The sequence below is a fragment of the Arvicanthis niloticus genome, chromosome 23, assembly GCF_011762505.2.
Source record: "Arvicanthis niloticus isolate mArvNil1 chromosome 23, mArvNil1.pat.X, whole genome shotgun sequence".
Taxonomy (NCBI): domain Eukaryota; kingdom Metazoa; phylum Chordata; class Mammalia; order Rodentia; family Muridae; genus Arvicanthis; species Arvicanthis niloticus.
The window spans coordinates 984,219-997,130 of NC_133430.1; the positions used below are offsets into that span (position 1 = coordinate 984,219).

The following is a 12,912-nucleotide window of genomic DNA, read 5'->3' on the forward strand; positions in this document are numbered from 1 at the left end:
GACAATTGGATGAAAGATTTGAGCCAATGAGGGATCTGCACGTCTCCCAAAGCTCTATTTAAGCAGCGGGCTTTCTGAGCTCGGCATCCTTCCCCTTTTCTCCATCTTGAAGAGCTGTTCAATAAATGCTGTCAGAAGAATCCTGAGTGTGGCATGCTCCTTATCTGCGAGGCTGTGCGCTACAGGGTGTCTTCCTCAGTGGCTCTCCACCTTATGTTTTGAAACAGGTTTTCTCACTGAAGCCAGAGCTCATGGATTCAGCTAGACCAGATAGTCAGTACAGTCCCAAGGAACCTCCATATCTAATTACCCTGCACTGGGATTGCAGGAAAATGCCTCTGTGCCCAGCTTATATGTATGTTAATATTTCTGAGTGTAGAGTTTAAAAAAAAAAAAAAACAGTATGCAGGGAAAAGACTAGAGTCTGACTTCAACAGATTGAACCAGGTTTATTAGCATACACAGTGAGGGCAGCCTCTCTCCCTTGAGAAATGAAGGGGTCTGACAGTGAAATTTTCGGTTACAACCCTATATAGGGGCAGGGTGAGGGGCTTGAGAATAAGAAAATTGTTGCAGATGTAGGAGACTATGTGTGTCACCTACAAGTTCTCTTTTAAGAAATTGTTTGCTCAAGGCAAGACAGACTATCTTAGAAGAGGCTACCTCAACAGATATTCCTTTATGGGCTGACCAATAATCCCTTTGGGATTGGATATTATTGTGAAACAAGAGACACAAAGACAAAGCACTGGTTCACACAAAAAAGACAAGAAACTCGCACAAAAAAAAAAAGACAAAAAACTCCTAAATTCAACACAGAAAGTGTTCCAGAGAAGATCCACTACACAGACATCTAAAAATATTAAATATGTCACAGCAGCTCACATCAATGGCCATGTCTTCTCTTGGAGACAGCCACCCTTCTCAGGAGAGATGACTATCTAATGAACCTTAACACAATTGAAACACCAATGAAGATACCAAGGGACAGAAACTATGCGTAGACTTCAGTGAGAACAAAATATGTAAGGATGTCACACCTGTTTTATAACTAGCTCAGCCAATCTATTATACCCCTATCACCTTTTAATCTAATAGTAGTATGCCTTCATGTGGAGTCACTTATGTCATCGAAAGTAGACTCACCTGAAGTTTATTCTATAGTCCACAGACAGTGGACTTTCAGCCCATTGAATGTGTCTATTCACATGAAGCATATTGTAGGAGGAGTTAAGGTGGGAGAAGTAAGGAGAGGAAGAGGAAAACGAAGAGGAGGATCGAGGTGAGGGGAGAGAGAGAGAGATGTAGGAGGATGAAGAGCCACGCAGGTATGGAAAGCAGTTCTGGGTAACAATTTATATTTAGGTTAGCTAATTTGGGAAACAACTCTAATTGTATGGGCATATTGTTATTGAACATTACCAAATATATAAAGCCTTTGATTAATATTTAAGCATTAGAGTCTCATTAGAGTCTCACCAGGCCCGTGTGGGTGGCTGGATGGTCTGGGCACAACCCAGGTTTGTGGAGACAGCATGGAAGGTTGGCAGAGACTTCTCCCACGATGGCGTCTCGTGGGTGGCAGGGCAGTATGCTGCCTCTGCTTGCAGCCACAGGCCTAGGCTAGCCAGGAACATGGCAGCTGATTGAGAAAAGCCAGATTGAATGCTGACGATTTAAATAATTATCTCAACAGCATAGAGATATCCTATGACCATGTGAAAGTCTGTACTACATTAGCATCAACTCGTGTATTCACTTTTTGTTTGAGCTTTTATTCCAAAAGGATTTGTGAAGTGACACCATAGGCTGGCTGGAAATTTTACCTATGAGCAATAGATAAGGGAGTGTCTTAGTTACTTTTCTATTGCTATGATAAAACACTATGATCAAAAGTGAGTTATGAACTTATTTAAAGAAAAACTTATAACAAACAAACAATAACGAACAAACAAAGACATTTAATTGTTCTTTTGGTTCCAGGGTTAGAGTTCATGATGGCAGAAGGCAAGCGCAGCAGCAAGAACAGCTGAGAGCTCACACCTCAGATCATAAGCAGGAGGCTAAGAGAGAACATACTGCAAATACATAAGTCTTTTAAAAATATCAAAGCTCTCCCCCCAGTGACTCACCTTCTCTAATAAGGCCACACCTCCTAATCCTTCTCAAACAGTTTCACTGACTGGAAACAATATCCAAATATTGTTTATCCAAATAGTCTATAGGATATTCTCATTCAACCAACCACAGGGAGGAAATAGAAATTTTGAATTGGAGAAATGTGGATAAAAGATATGACAGTGATGTAGCTTTTAAACTTTTAGCTCCCTATCAATAAAAATTATATTCATAATTATTATTAGGTTGGGCAGTGATGGTGCATGCATTTAAATCCTAGCACTGTGGAGGAAGAAGCAGGGAGATCTCTGAGTTTGTGGCCAGTCTGGTCTACACAGTGAATTTTAGGTCAGCCAGAACTACACAGAGGAACCCTGTCTTGAAAAAAAAAATGTATATATTCACTTTTAAAACCACAGACTGTACGTGACAAAAATCCCTTCTTTGCAGTTGAAAGTCAAGAAGAGATTTTAGGAAAGGGTTGATGTTACATTACCAAACTGTTGTGGACAAACATGAAGCAAACAGTCAAAGGCCTGATTAGTAATTCTTAAAAAAAAAAAAAAAAAAAAAAAAAAAAAATCCATATATGTGACACTGAGAAATTCAAGAGGAATTGTAAATTTGAGTGTTTCTGATACTTAGTAGGAGCATAAGCTCAATAGCATAGAACCAGCTGGGACCATTAAGAGTATGTTTACAGTACTGAAGCTCACACTCATCTATCTAGCTCAGTAGATGGTTGAGCCCACACTCTTTGGCTTACAACTCAAACCTTATTGTGCTGGGAGTTTTACATTAACTTTGTATAAGCGAGAGTCATTTTGGAATCCCACTATATAACCCACCCACCATTCCTCCTGGATGGAATCCCAACAGCTAACCTACCCATCATCCCTCCTGAATAGAATCTACCAGTTAACCCACCATCCCTCCTGGATACAACTGGGATGGAGAGACATTTTTTTGATGTGACTTCTCCTTAGGCTATACAACTACAAATGTCTGAACAAAGGTCTATGCTTTTTGTTTTGGTGTCGAGCTGTGGTTTGTTGTTGCTGTTGTTACTGTGTTGTTGTTTTCCAGCCCTCCCATACTGAAATACTTTTCTTATACATCCTTACTGCAACACAGAGGAATTGGAATCCAATGCCTTAAACAAGGATACCCAGAAAGTCTCAGGCTTCCCTAGCCTTTGTCACAAGCACTCAATGCCAGAAGAGATTAGATCTGATGTCTACACAGGCTGTAGAATCATCTCTGCTACCTTCACTTTCAGGGTCTTATCCTAACTCCTTTGTTCTTTCTGCAACCCAGTTGTATCATTCTTCTCCTTGGTCTAGATAAGAAAGATTTTGTAACTATCTTGCAAAAACAAGACAAGCAATGAGGAAGATGATGCTGAAAGATCCTCACCAAGAGTTAAAGGTATCATCATCATCAAGAAAAAATAATTTTAAAGGACAGATTTACAACATTGTAACTTTGGTGAGGGTGGGATCTTTTTTTTTTCCCCAAGAATAATGTTTTTTTTTATTGGATATTTTATTTACATTTCAGATGCCATCCCTTTTCCCCATTTCCCCTCCCTAGAAAACCCCTATCCCGTACCCCCTTCTCCTTTTTGTTTTTGCTTTTATACAATTTTTTTAATGTTAACCAATGGCTTTATAAATTTGGTAGTGCTCAATATCAATCAGAAGTGTAACCTAATACCCAACCTAGATATATCAACTATCTTTGACTGGCGGAGACATGTGAACATCTGCCTCCATGTCTGGCCCCTCGATCTTTCTCTCTCATCACCTAGCTCCTCCTCTCCTTCTCCTCCTCCTCTCCTTACTCCTCCTCTCCTTACTCCTCCCACCTTAGCTCCTCCTACATATCACCCTTCCTGTTAAAATAAAACTTTTCTCTCAAAATACAGTTAGAGCATAACTATGCCAATTTATGTCAGTAAGGTGCAAGATAGACCTAATACCCAACGTTCTGTAGTATAGGGACTGTCCAGGTGTTCAGCGGTCTCTATAAATTGGCTATGTTTTAGAAGCTATGCTTTGTGCTTCCCATAATTTCAGTTAACTCAGTCATTCTGGATTTCTGACAAGGTTGAAAACTTATAGTCCCATAGCCAATCCAAGCTATTTACTTTGAGAGAAAAGATTTGAGAGGACGGTTTTCAGCTGACCAATTCATTCTAAAGCCAAGAAAAAAAAAAAAAAAAAAAAAAGCCAGATTCAGAACTAAGTCTTTTATTTAGGAGAGATGACAGAGGGCGGGATCTTTTAAGGAGACGCATAAGCATTGAGTGGAATAATGGCTAAGATTTGGAAGAAAGCAACTATAACAGTCCAAACTCTAATGAATTTCAACTTTCAGTCCAAACATTACTGAGATTTGAATTGTTGTGAATGGCTTTCTAAATATTCTAAAATAAATACTGCTTTAAGGATAGAGAATGTACAGCATTTGGCTTTCATGTACAATGTCCTGGATTTCATCTCCAGCATCACACACACACACACACACACATTTTACTAAATACTGACTCAAGTAATGAAACAGTTTTAAAATTGGGGTGTCCACTAGTGATAGCCCAAAGTGACTTGGGCTATCATATACAGGCAGAAGTCTTAGGACATTAACCTAGACAAATTAAAGCATTTGGCAAATAATATACAAACCCAGTATAGCCAGAACTAGCCGGAAAATAGAAACCCCAATATTCAGTCCTACCCTGGAACTGGAACAATACTCCATGTTTTTTTCTCTTTGATGGTTATCATCTTCATTTAAAAACAGAAAATAACAAAAACAAAAACACCATAGTCACAGAAGATTTAGCCTTCCTTTGTCTACATTAACTTTTGTTAGACTATTGAACCAGAGATCAAATATTTCTGAAGTGAGCCCCATCTTACTGTATCATACAAATGTAACAGCTTATCCCCACCACCACCCCAGCCGGAGCCCAGTGGTCCCCTGGCATTATTTTGTTTATTTGTTTTGTTTTGTTTTGTTTTGAGACAGGGTTTCTCTGTGTAACCCTGGTTATTCTTTCTTATTAAAGCAGTTTGAGTTTGTGTGTAAAATTTAATGATGGAGTGACTTCAGCCACTGTTTGTTGTGGAGTATAAGCTGCTTTGTCCTTCTTGGAAAAGTAATCTGGTCATTTCTACCTAGGAACTTTATAATAATGTTCTTACCTCACAGTAACCCATACTTTTCTAGAATCTTAAAAAAATTAGTCAGAAGTTTAAGGTATCCTATAGCCCAGGAATGTATCTGGTAGAGTACTTGCCTAACACACACACACACACACACACACACACACACACACACACACACACGCGCCTCAGAGTTTGATCACCAAGGAGTGCATACACCAGGCTTGATGTCGTGCACCTGTCCTGGAATTTACTACACAGGGAATGTAAGGAAGTCTGGGCTGTATGAAACCACATCTCAAAAACAAACCAGAACAACAATAAAAAGTATTAATTAAGGATGGCCAATGTGTTACTGTGTGTATAGATCATGTAGGGGGGAAACTAAATGACCAATATTAGGCGAGTACATGACATTTTGAGATATGCAACTTTAGCTGTTTAAGATTAGAATTTTTAACATAAGAGAAACTAATTTTGATATTAGTGAAAGAAAAAAAGTACATGGTAAAAAGTTTATGAAGACACAATTAAGTTGGAGAAATGAAGTCAGTTTGTATCTATAATTTCTTGTGCATTTCAGTTAGCATCTGATTGTCTCTAAAAAAAAAAAAAAGGATAATAGAGTTTAAATTTTTCATTAGAGAACTGGAGATAGGACTTAGCAACAGGGCACCTGCCTAGCACCAGGAGACTGGAAATTTAAAAAGCAAGCAAGCAAAATAGATAGCCTTTATTGAAGTGTAAAGCTCTGGTTTAGCATAGCAGTAGGGGTACTTACCCCCCCCCCCCCCCCCAAAATCTGTATTTATACATGAATGCCTCCCTTAAGCAAAGAGGTAAATACATTTTTAAATAATTAATCCGAATGTATAGCTAATTGATTTTCTAACTAAAGTAGCAGTAGGAGAGAAGTAGGGTCACTTATGGGAGAGTACATACAATGTAGCATTTCAGGGAATGCTGCCACTGACTCGGTTCACATTAAAATCCCCACACTTTCCACCTTCCAGTTCCTTCAGAATTTGGCTGTGACAGGATCTCCTAATAAAAGTGAAGTTTAGGGAGTGTCTCTCTTTGAAGCCCAAGTCCAAAAAGTATCCTCAGTCTATCTGTAAAAGGTTGTGTGTTGTTCTTTCTGATTGTCCTGGTAGACAAGCATGGTCTGTTAACACCATTCTTGCTTCCTCAGCTGTGCTACATGAGGGAAGATGAACAGCCTGTAAGTAGCAAGGTCTTTATCCAACTCTCCCTTATTAATACTGTGTATAAGCCACATAGAATTTTACTCATTTCTGGAGATACTCATAAACAGTAACTATCACAAGAGAAGGAAGCTATCAGAAAATGAAATTAATAGCACAAATAAGACACAGGCAAGTAACTGGTTACATAAACATAATAAATTGCTTTTAGAGATGAGGTCATGTATCAATGGATGGATATGGTATTGATTTCCTACAGCCACACTTCCATAGAAGGAAAAAGAAACTCTCCTGAGACAGAGAACTTTCATGTGTAATTGTTTGGTTGCAATTTATGCAATACCTTGCAAGTGGGAGTTTTGAGGCTTCTACGAGTCCACCTTTGAACAATTATAGCGAAAGCAAATCAGCCAGAGGTAAGTGTAACATCCCAGGGAGTAGAATGCACAGGACAAAACTTCAATGCAGAGTCACACCTGGAGCGATTGAATACATTTCAGATACCTCCTGTTTGCAACTTTAATATCAGAAGTGTGGAGTGGCTGACCAGCAGTCTCCAGCTATTTCTCTTCTAAACTAGGTAGGTGTGGTTCCTCAGTCAGCCAGGCTAATGAGTAACAATAGCACAATGGATTGCAAATGAAGTCACACAAAACAGTAAAAATAAAATTCAATTCCACAAGTTCACCCTCCAGGTAATGAGCAATCCTAACATTTCACATCCTAATTCTTTTTAAAACAGCACAGAATAGTGTCCTTTCTAATTTTTTATTATATTTTTTCTAGTTATATGAAAGATGGTCTAAGTAAAATATATTTTCCTTACATACTTTTTTCAATGTAAAAGGCATACTGAGAGAAGGAAACAGAGACAGAGAGAAAGAGACAGAAAGACAGAGAGAGAAAAAGGGGCCCAATTTTTAAATATGTTTGTACTCTGACAAACTCAATTTTAAAAATAAACATAGCCTAAAAACTAATTCAGAAAATAAGATAAATAAATGAAATCATTAAATTATTTGTATTTTAGCCACTATAATAAAGAAAATAAAGTCATTTCAACATATAAATTTTTAAAGTACAGATTATAAATAGAATGCTGCTAAAATGCACATTTAATCAATTGAAGTAAGAATACTAACCATTAAGATGTGAATCTGGCTGTCCACACATGAAATAAAACATAGAACTAAACTAGATATATTCTTAAATTTTTTTTTATTTAGGCAATGGTGGAAAGAAAACCACAGAAATTCTGTATACTGCCTAAGATCCATAGCCAATAGTTCACCTTTAAGTGAATTTTAAAATATTCATGCTTTCAGAGCATAAATAACAAAAAGAAGTCACAGCCCTAAGCGTCTTTTCTCTTTCACCAGGAATTTATCACCACCCTATTGTGAAAGTAACTCCCTGCAAAACAAGTAGAATTATAAGAATGGAAAAACTTCACTAAATCTGACTTTCAGGGTATTCATACTAAAACACACAAGTAAACATGTCACTGGCAATGCATTTTACTTAATAATTACATACTAAGTAAAGCATGTCATGCCTCCTATAAGGGTATATAGCAGAATGTGGGTATAGCTCAATGTTCTGTTCCCAAAATATTTATTAAGTGGTTTAATTGTTCTCCAGTCATTAATACAATACTTAACTATGATATTGCCTAAAATATGTTAATGCTGAGGACATGGGAATTGTAATGTATGTGTGTACCTTACCCAAACTTAACTCCCACAGTTTTAAGTAAAATAGTTATTCTTTGGAAGAAATACCCAAACTTACTTTACTTCAAAGTATAAAAGTTAGTAAATTGTAACCCAATACAGCTCACTCTTTTAATTAAATTAATTTAATTTCTAGCATAATGCTGCAAAGATTTTCCAACAGATGAGTTCACCTGTCTAACATAGTTAGAAAGTATATAACTCAACAGTCTTGTTAAAACACCAGTAAATCAATGAATATATCTTTAAAATACATTTCCACCAGACGTGAAGATCACTGTTGGCTAAACTGAATAGAAAAGAATCTACTTAGGGAAGGGGTGGGGTTGAGGTAGCTAAAGTAAGAAACAGGTATGCAAGAGAAATGAGTACTGGTCAGCATAGGAGCAAGAACACAACTTCCCGAAACAATGAGAAACCTGAGGACAGCCCCCTGGGTAATTAGGGTCATTACACTGGGTGCAAAATTGGGCAGTACAAATCCCTTGCTTTCAGCTGAATTAGACAATTACTCGGACTCTGGGAGTGGGGAGACCATCTACATTTTTTTCCTTCTGTTTCAGGGCTTAAAATGGAGTGGCCAAAAACTTGAAAGCTGAAAGGATTGGTTCCCCTACAGACATAAAGGTAACCCAAGGTGAAATATTGAATGTTTCCAACATTCGTACAGAATTCATGGTGAAGTGAGCATAATGTAAATCAACTCATTGTTTGGGCCCTTTCAAATGGGTTGCCAAGAGAGGAGAGAAAACTTGATAAGCAGGCTCCAATTTCTATGTGTTGATTTAGAAATCTTGACGCTTGTGGGAGCTCAATTCATCTAAGGGAAGCAACTTAAAGAAAGGAAACCAAACAAGGAGAATGGTGTGGAATGCACAACTGGAGAACAAGGAATTTTCTTAATAGTAATAATAATACAAAGAAGCAAGAAAGCCTCCATTGTGCTTTAAGTGACAAATTTAGAATTCTTTTATTTTTAAGTCCAGGGTCTGATTTCCTTTTGATATTAAATAGCCATGACGCATTTCAAAGTCCAAACTGTTGACGATTCTTATCGAGCTTGGCAGAAGATTAAATTAAATCTCAAAGATTTAGTTCTCCTCAGCTAAGTAGCATGGAACAGCAAAGGCAATTTTTTTTCCTTTCCTTTCCTTCTCTAGTGGAGAACCCATTTAAATTGTGTGGGTGCAGAACTGGGTGGCTTCAAAACACCAGTGATTAGATCACCTCTTAAGAGCTCAGTTGATCCAGGACTCATTCTTTCGGCCATCAAGAGATAGTTCAATAAAAGTGAGAGAGGACTAGACCTAAATCCTAGTGAGGGCAAATCTCAGGTGGCTCTTTGTCCTGGGTATATGTGCCTTTTCCCAGGATGCTGCCCCAGCTTTTGCCTGTGATATGTTTATCACAGTTTTTTTTTTTAAAATGATCTTTAAAGTGTTGTTTCCATTTTTAAAAAATCACCAATAAAACTTGAATGTAAGGAAAAAATAACACTGCTTAGCAGAGGCAAGAAAGATAAAAGTAGAAATGTCGTAGATTATCTGCAGGGGGATTTGAAAGACACTTGTGGCTTACTTGAGAAGCTTCATTTAGCATTGAACATTCTGTTCCTGGTGACAGCGCAGTGGGAATTCCCACTCCAACAACCCATGAAATGTTACTGAATAATTATTCACCTTCTGAGGCCCATTAGAACTTATCAACAGAGAAAGAAATTTAATTTAAACTCACCCCTCTGTGCTACAGAATGGCAGGGACATGAGATCAAAGCACAAAGCTCTGTCCTTCAGTGGTTTGCAACACCTAGGCACAATAGGGTGAGAGAACGCAGCATTCCAGTGCTTCCTGGCTTTCCGGACCGGAGGGGGTGGGGGTGGGGTGGGCTTGCGTCACTAGCCGGTTTCAGGGAGGAGACTGGTGTTCTGAAGGGGGAGTTGTCAATTATGTTCTAGAGCTGCGGGTGGCCACATTACTTGTACCCGCTGCTGCAAGCACTTTGCTTTACTTTGTGTTGGGCACTCTACACACCAAATAAAGAACCTTTCCTTCCCCGCTATAGGTAGGGTTTTTAACTACAGAAGTAACTATGAGAGCCCTGTTTTGCACAGGTGTGCATCCCTGAGTGCTTCCCTGTTAGTGCTTAAACCTCAGTCTGGGGGTGCCTCACACCAATACAGAATGTTGCATGGGTGCCATCAATAATTTTCAAATTTGACCCTTGGATAAGGATACAAACTAGATCCCAGTTAACACAAACACCCATGGGTCTAGGGCCTAGAGCGGTCTACAAAAGTCCATGGTGAGAAAAGTTTTGCCAAATGCCGGCTCTTTTCCTCAAATAGCCTGCATGCTGCAGGCACATTCTCCAAATGAGAATACACTTTCCAAACAGTTGCTCTTTCTCCTGGGTCTTTTAAAATATCACCAAGATATGGCCTGGAGAAGATTGCTAGCGTGCTCTGATACCCAGTGGGCCAAAGAACAGAGTGGGAGAGCAGAGAGAATTAAAATAATTAATAATAATAATAATAATAATAATAATAATAATAATAATAATAATGAGGTGGGGTTTAGGTACAAGGCTTTAAGAAAAGTTTATTTCTTCTTAAGGTACCATGAGTCTGTACCTTCCTACCAACTCTCTGCTAGATGGTGAAATTTATTTCTAAATCCAAAAACGAAACAGACAGAAAAACAAAACTAAACTAAAACGAAAACCCAAAACCAAACAAACAAAAAACTGCCGCAAATTTTCTCTCTAAGAGCTAGACTCTGACAAGGCGGTTTAGGGGAGGGAGATGCTGATGGAGCCCAAGGTCAGGCTGGAGAGCCGTGGGCTCCGGACTCTGCAGCGCGGTCGCGGGGCACAGGGTGGCGCTCGCTGCCCGCGCAGAAGGTGCAGGTGGCCGCCTAGCCTTTGTGTGCGCCGGGAGCGCAGAGGGTCCCAGCACAACCTCCACCGACACCCAAGGCTTCCACTGCTACCCGGGAGCAGCCGGCGCCGGTGCAGCTTAGCGGCTGGAAGCCTTCCTGGGGCGGCTGGGGATCTTCCCAAAGGCTGCCTGCACGCAAAGAACGCCAAGCCGAACGGGATGGGGTGGGGGTAAAGGGGGCGGAGGGGAAAACGGCTAGGAACTCTTCCCCGACTTCCCTGGTTGTTTCCAGAGAACCGGAAAAACTGGTGGCTGGCGGAGAACTCAGCTGAGTGCGATCACTTCCAGTGAGACTTCAACAGAACTTAAGGCCGGAGTAGTCAAATTGGGAGTGGACTGCAAACAAGAAGCCACCTATCCGAGCTTTAAAAGATGGCTTTAAAACTAACGATAAAGGACTGGTTTGTAGCTAAAGCATTATGCCTAAGGCTAGGTCGCCCCAATCCCCCCTCTGTTCCCAGGATTCTAAGAGTCCCGACTTTCCTCAGGAATCAAAGCCAATGTAAAAACCTACTTCTCTGCTGCCAAGAGACCCCACAGAAATTAAATTAAATTAAACACGCGTCCAGGGACTAAAATAAAATAGACTCTCGTCCTCCCACCCGCAGCAGCGAATCAACGTACAGCTCCCAGGGAGAGACTACAAGGTGGCCGCGCGCACTCTTCCCCAGGAACCAGGGGCTGGAGTCCAGGACACCCGGGGATTACTGGCTTTCCCCTGATCCGGAAGCAGGAAATAGGGGCACAAGCGAGTTCTTCATCTTGGTTTTTTAGGTAACAGCAACCATTGTACTGAGCAAAATGCTTTGGAGGACAGCACTCGGAGAGCTGGCGAATAAATCTCAAGAATACATCTTACACAACATCTCTCCAAAGTCAGTCGTAGAATTTTAAGGCTATTTTGGAAAAGAACTGCGAGCGGGGGAACAGAGTATCCTACCTAACCTGTAGTTATTTTAGTAAGGGGGGAGGAATAAATAGAAATGCCTGCTTAGACATAAACATTAAAAAAAAAAATAAGGGCAGAAAAAGTTTAAACCATAGTTATTCAAAACTACTGGGATCAAATCTGTTCTTCATTTATAAGAAAAATAAGTAGAATTTATCTCTAATTTCTTGAGCAGCCTGAAGATATTTAAATCTACGCTTTTACCCTATACATTTTTGCCTTAATTTACCAACCTGCCCCCAATCCTCTAATTTGTGAGGCAATCTTCTATAACAAAACATCTATTCTCAATAAAATGTTTCATTCAGTAACCTGACCAGATTCACCAGGAGACAAAGTGTTGATGGTAGAACTCTCGACCTACTTAAAAAGAAGCAGAAATCCTGCTCAATACAGCTTCAATGCTTGGTTGGAGGTTCCCTAGCTAAGAAGCCCAACTGAGAAGTTATGCAAAGACTAGAGTAACAGGGGCGTGGAGAGACAAGCCTACTAAGGAACATAGTCGGGTGTCTCTCGCAGTGAGAGAGCAACTATCACATTAGGTATCCATCCTGAATAGCATATCTTAGCTGATATGTCAACATTCATCGAATCAGTCGCTTACCTAAGTGAACAAGCTCTTCTAAAAAAGAAAGGTGATGAAGTCAGGAGAAAGCAAGCAGGGTGAAGAAGTGTTAAGAGTGTTAAGGGAGGAACTAGGAAGACTGGATAGCACGACCCTTGGGGAGGGGGGTGGAGTGGGCGCAGTGCCTTCCCAGGAGGATAGGCTGATACATGCAGGCCTGACCTCTGGGTCAACAGCTA

The 12,912-nt window shown here is 39.8% G+C and overlaps 1 long non-coding RNA gene across 1 annotated transcript in view; it reads right to left on the reverse strand.

The window, feature by feature from the left end:
- The window catches only part of LOC143436672 (uncharacterized), a 39,660-nt gene extending 29,570 nt beyond the window's left edge, over positions 1 to 10,090 (reverse strand). The window contains exon 1 of the long non-coding RNA XR_013106533.1: positions 9,958 to 10,090. This is a non-coding gene — a long non-coding RNA (uncharacterized LOC143436672). The remainder of the gene's footprint in view (positions 1 to 9,957) is intronic.
- Between the last annotated feature and the right edge of the window lie 2,822 nt (positions 10,091 to 12,912).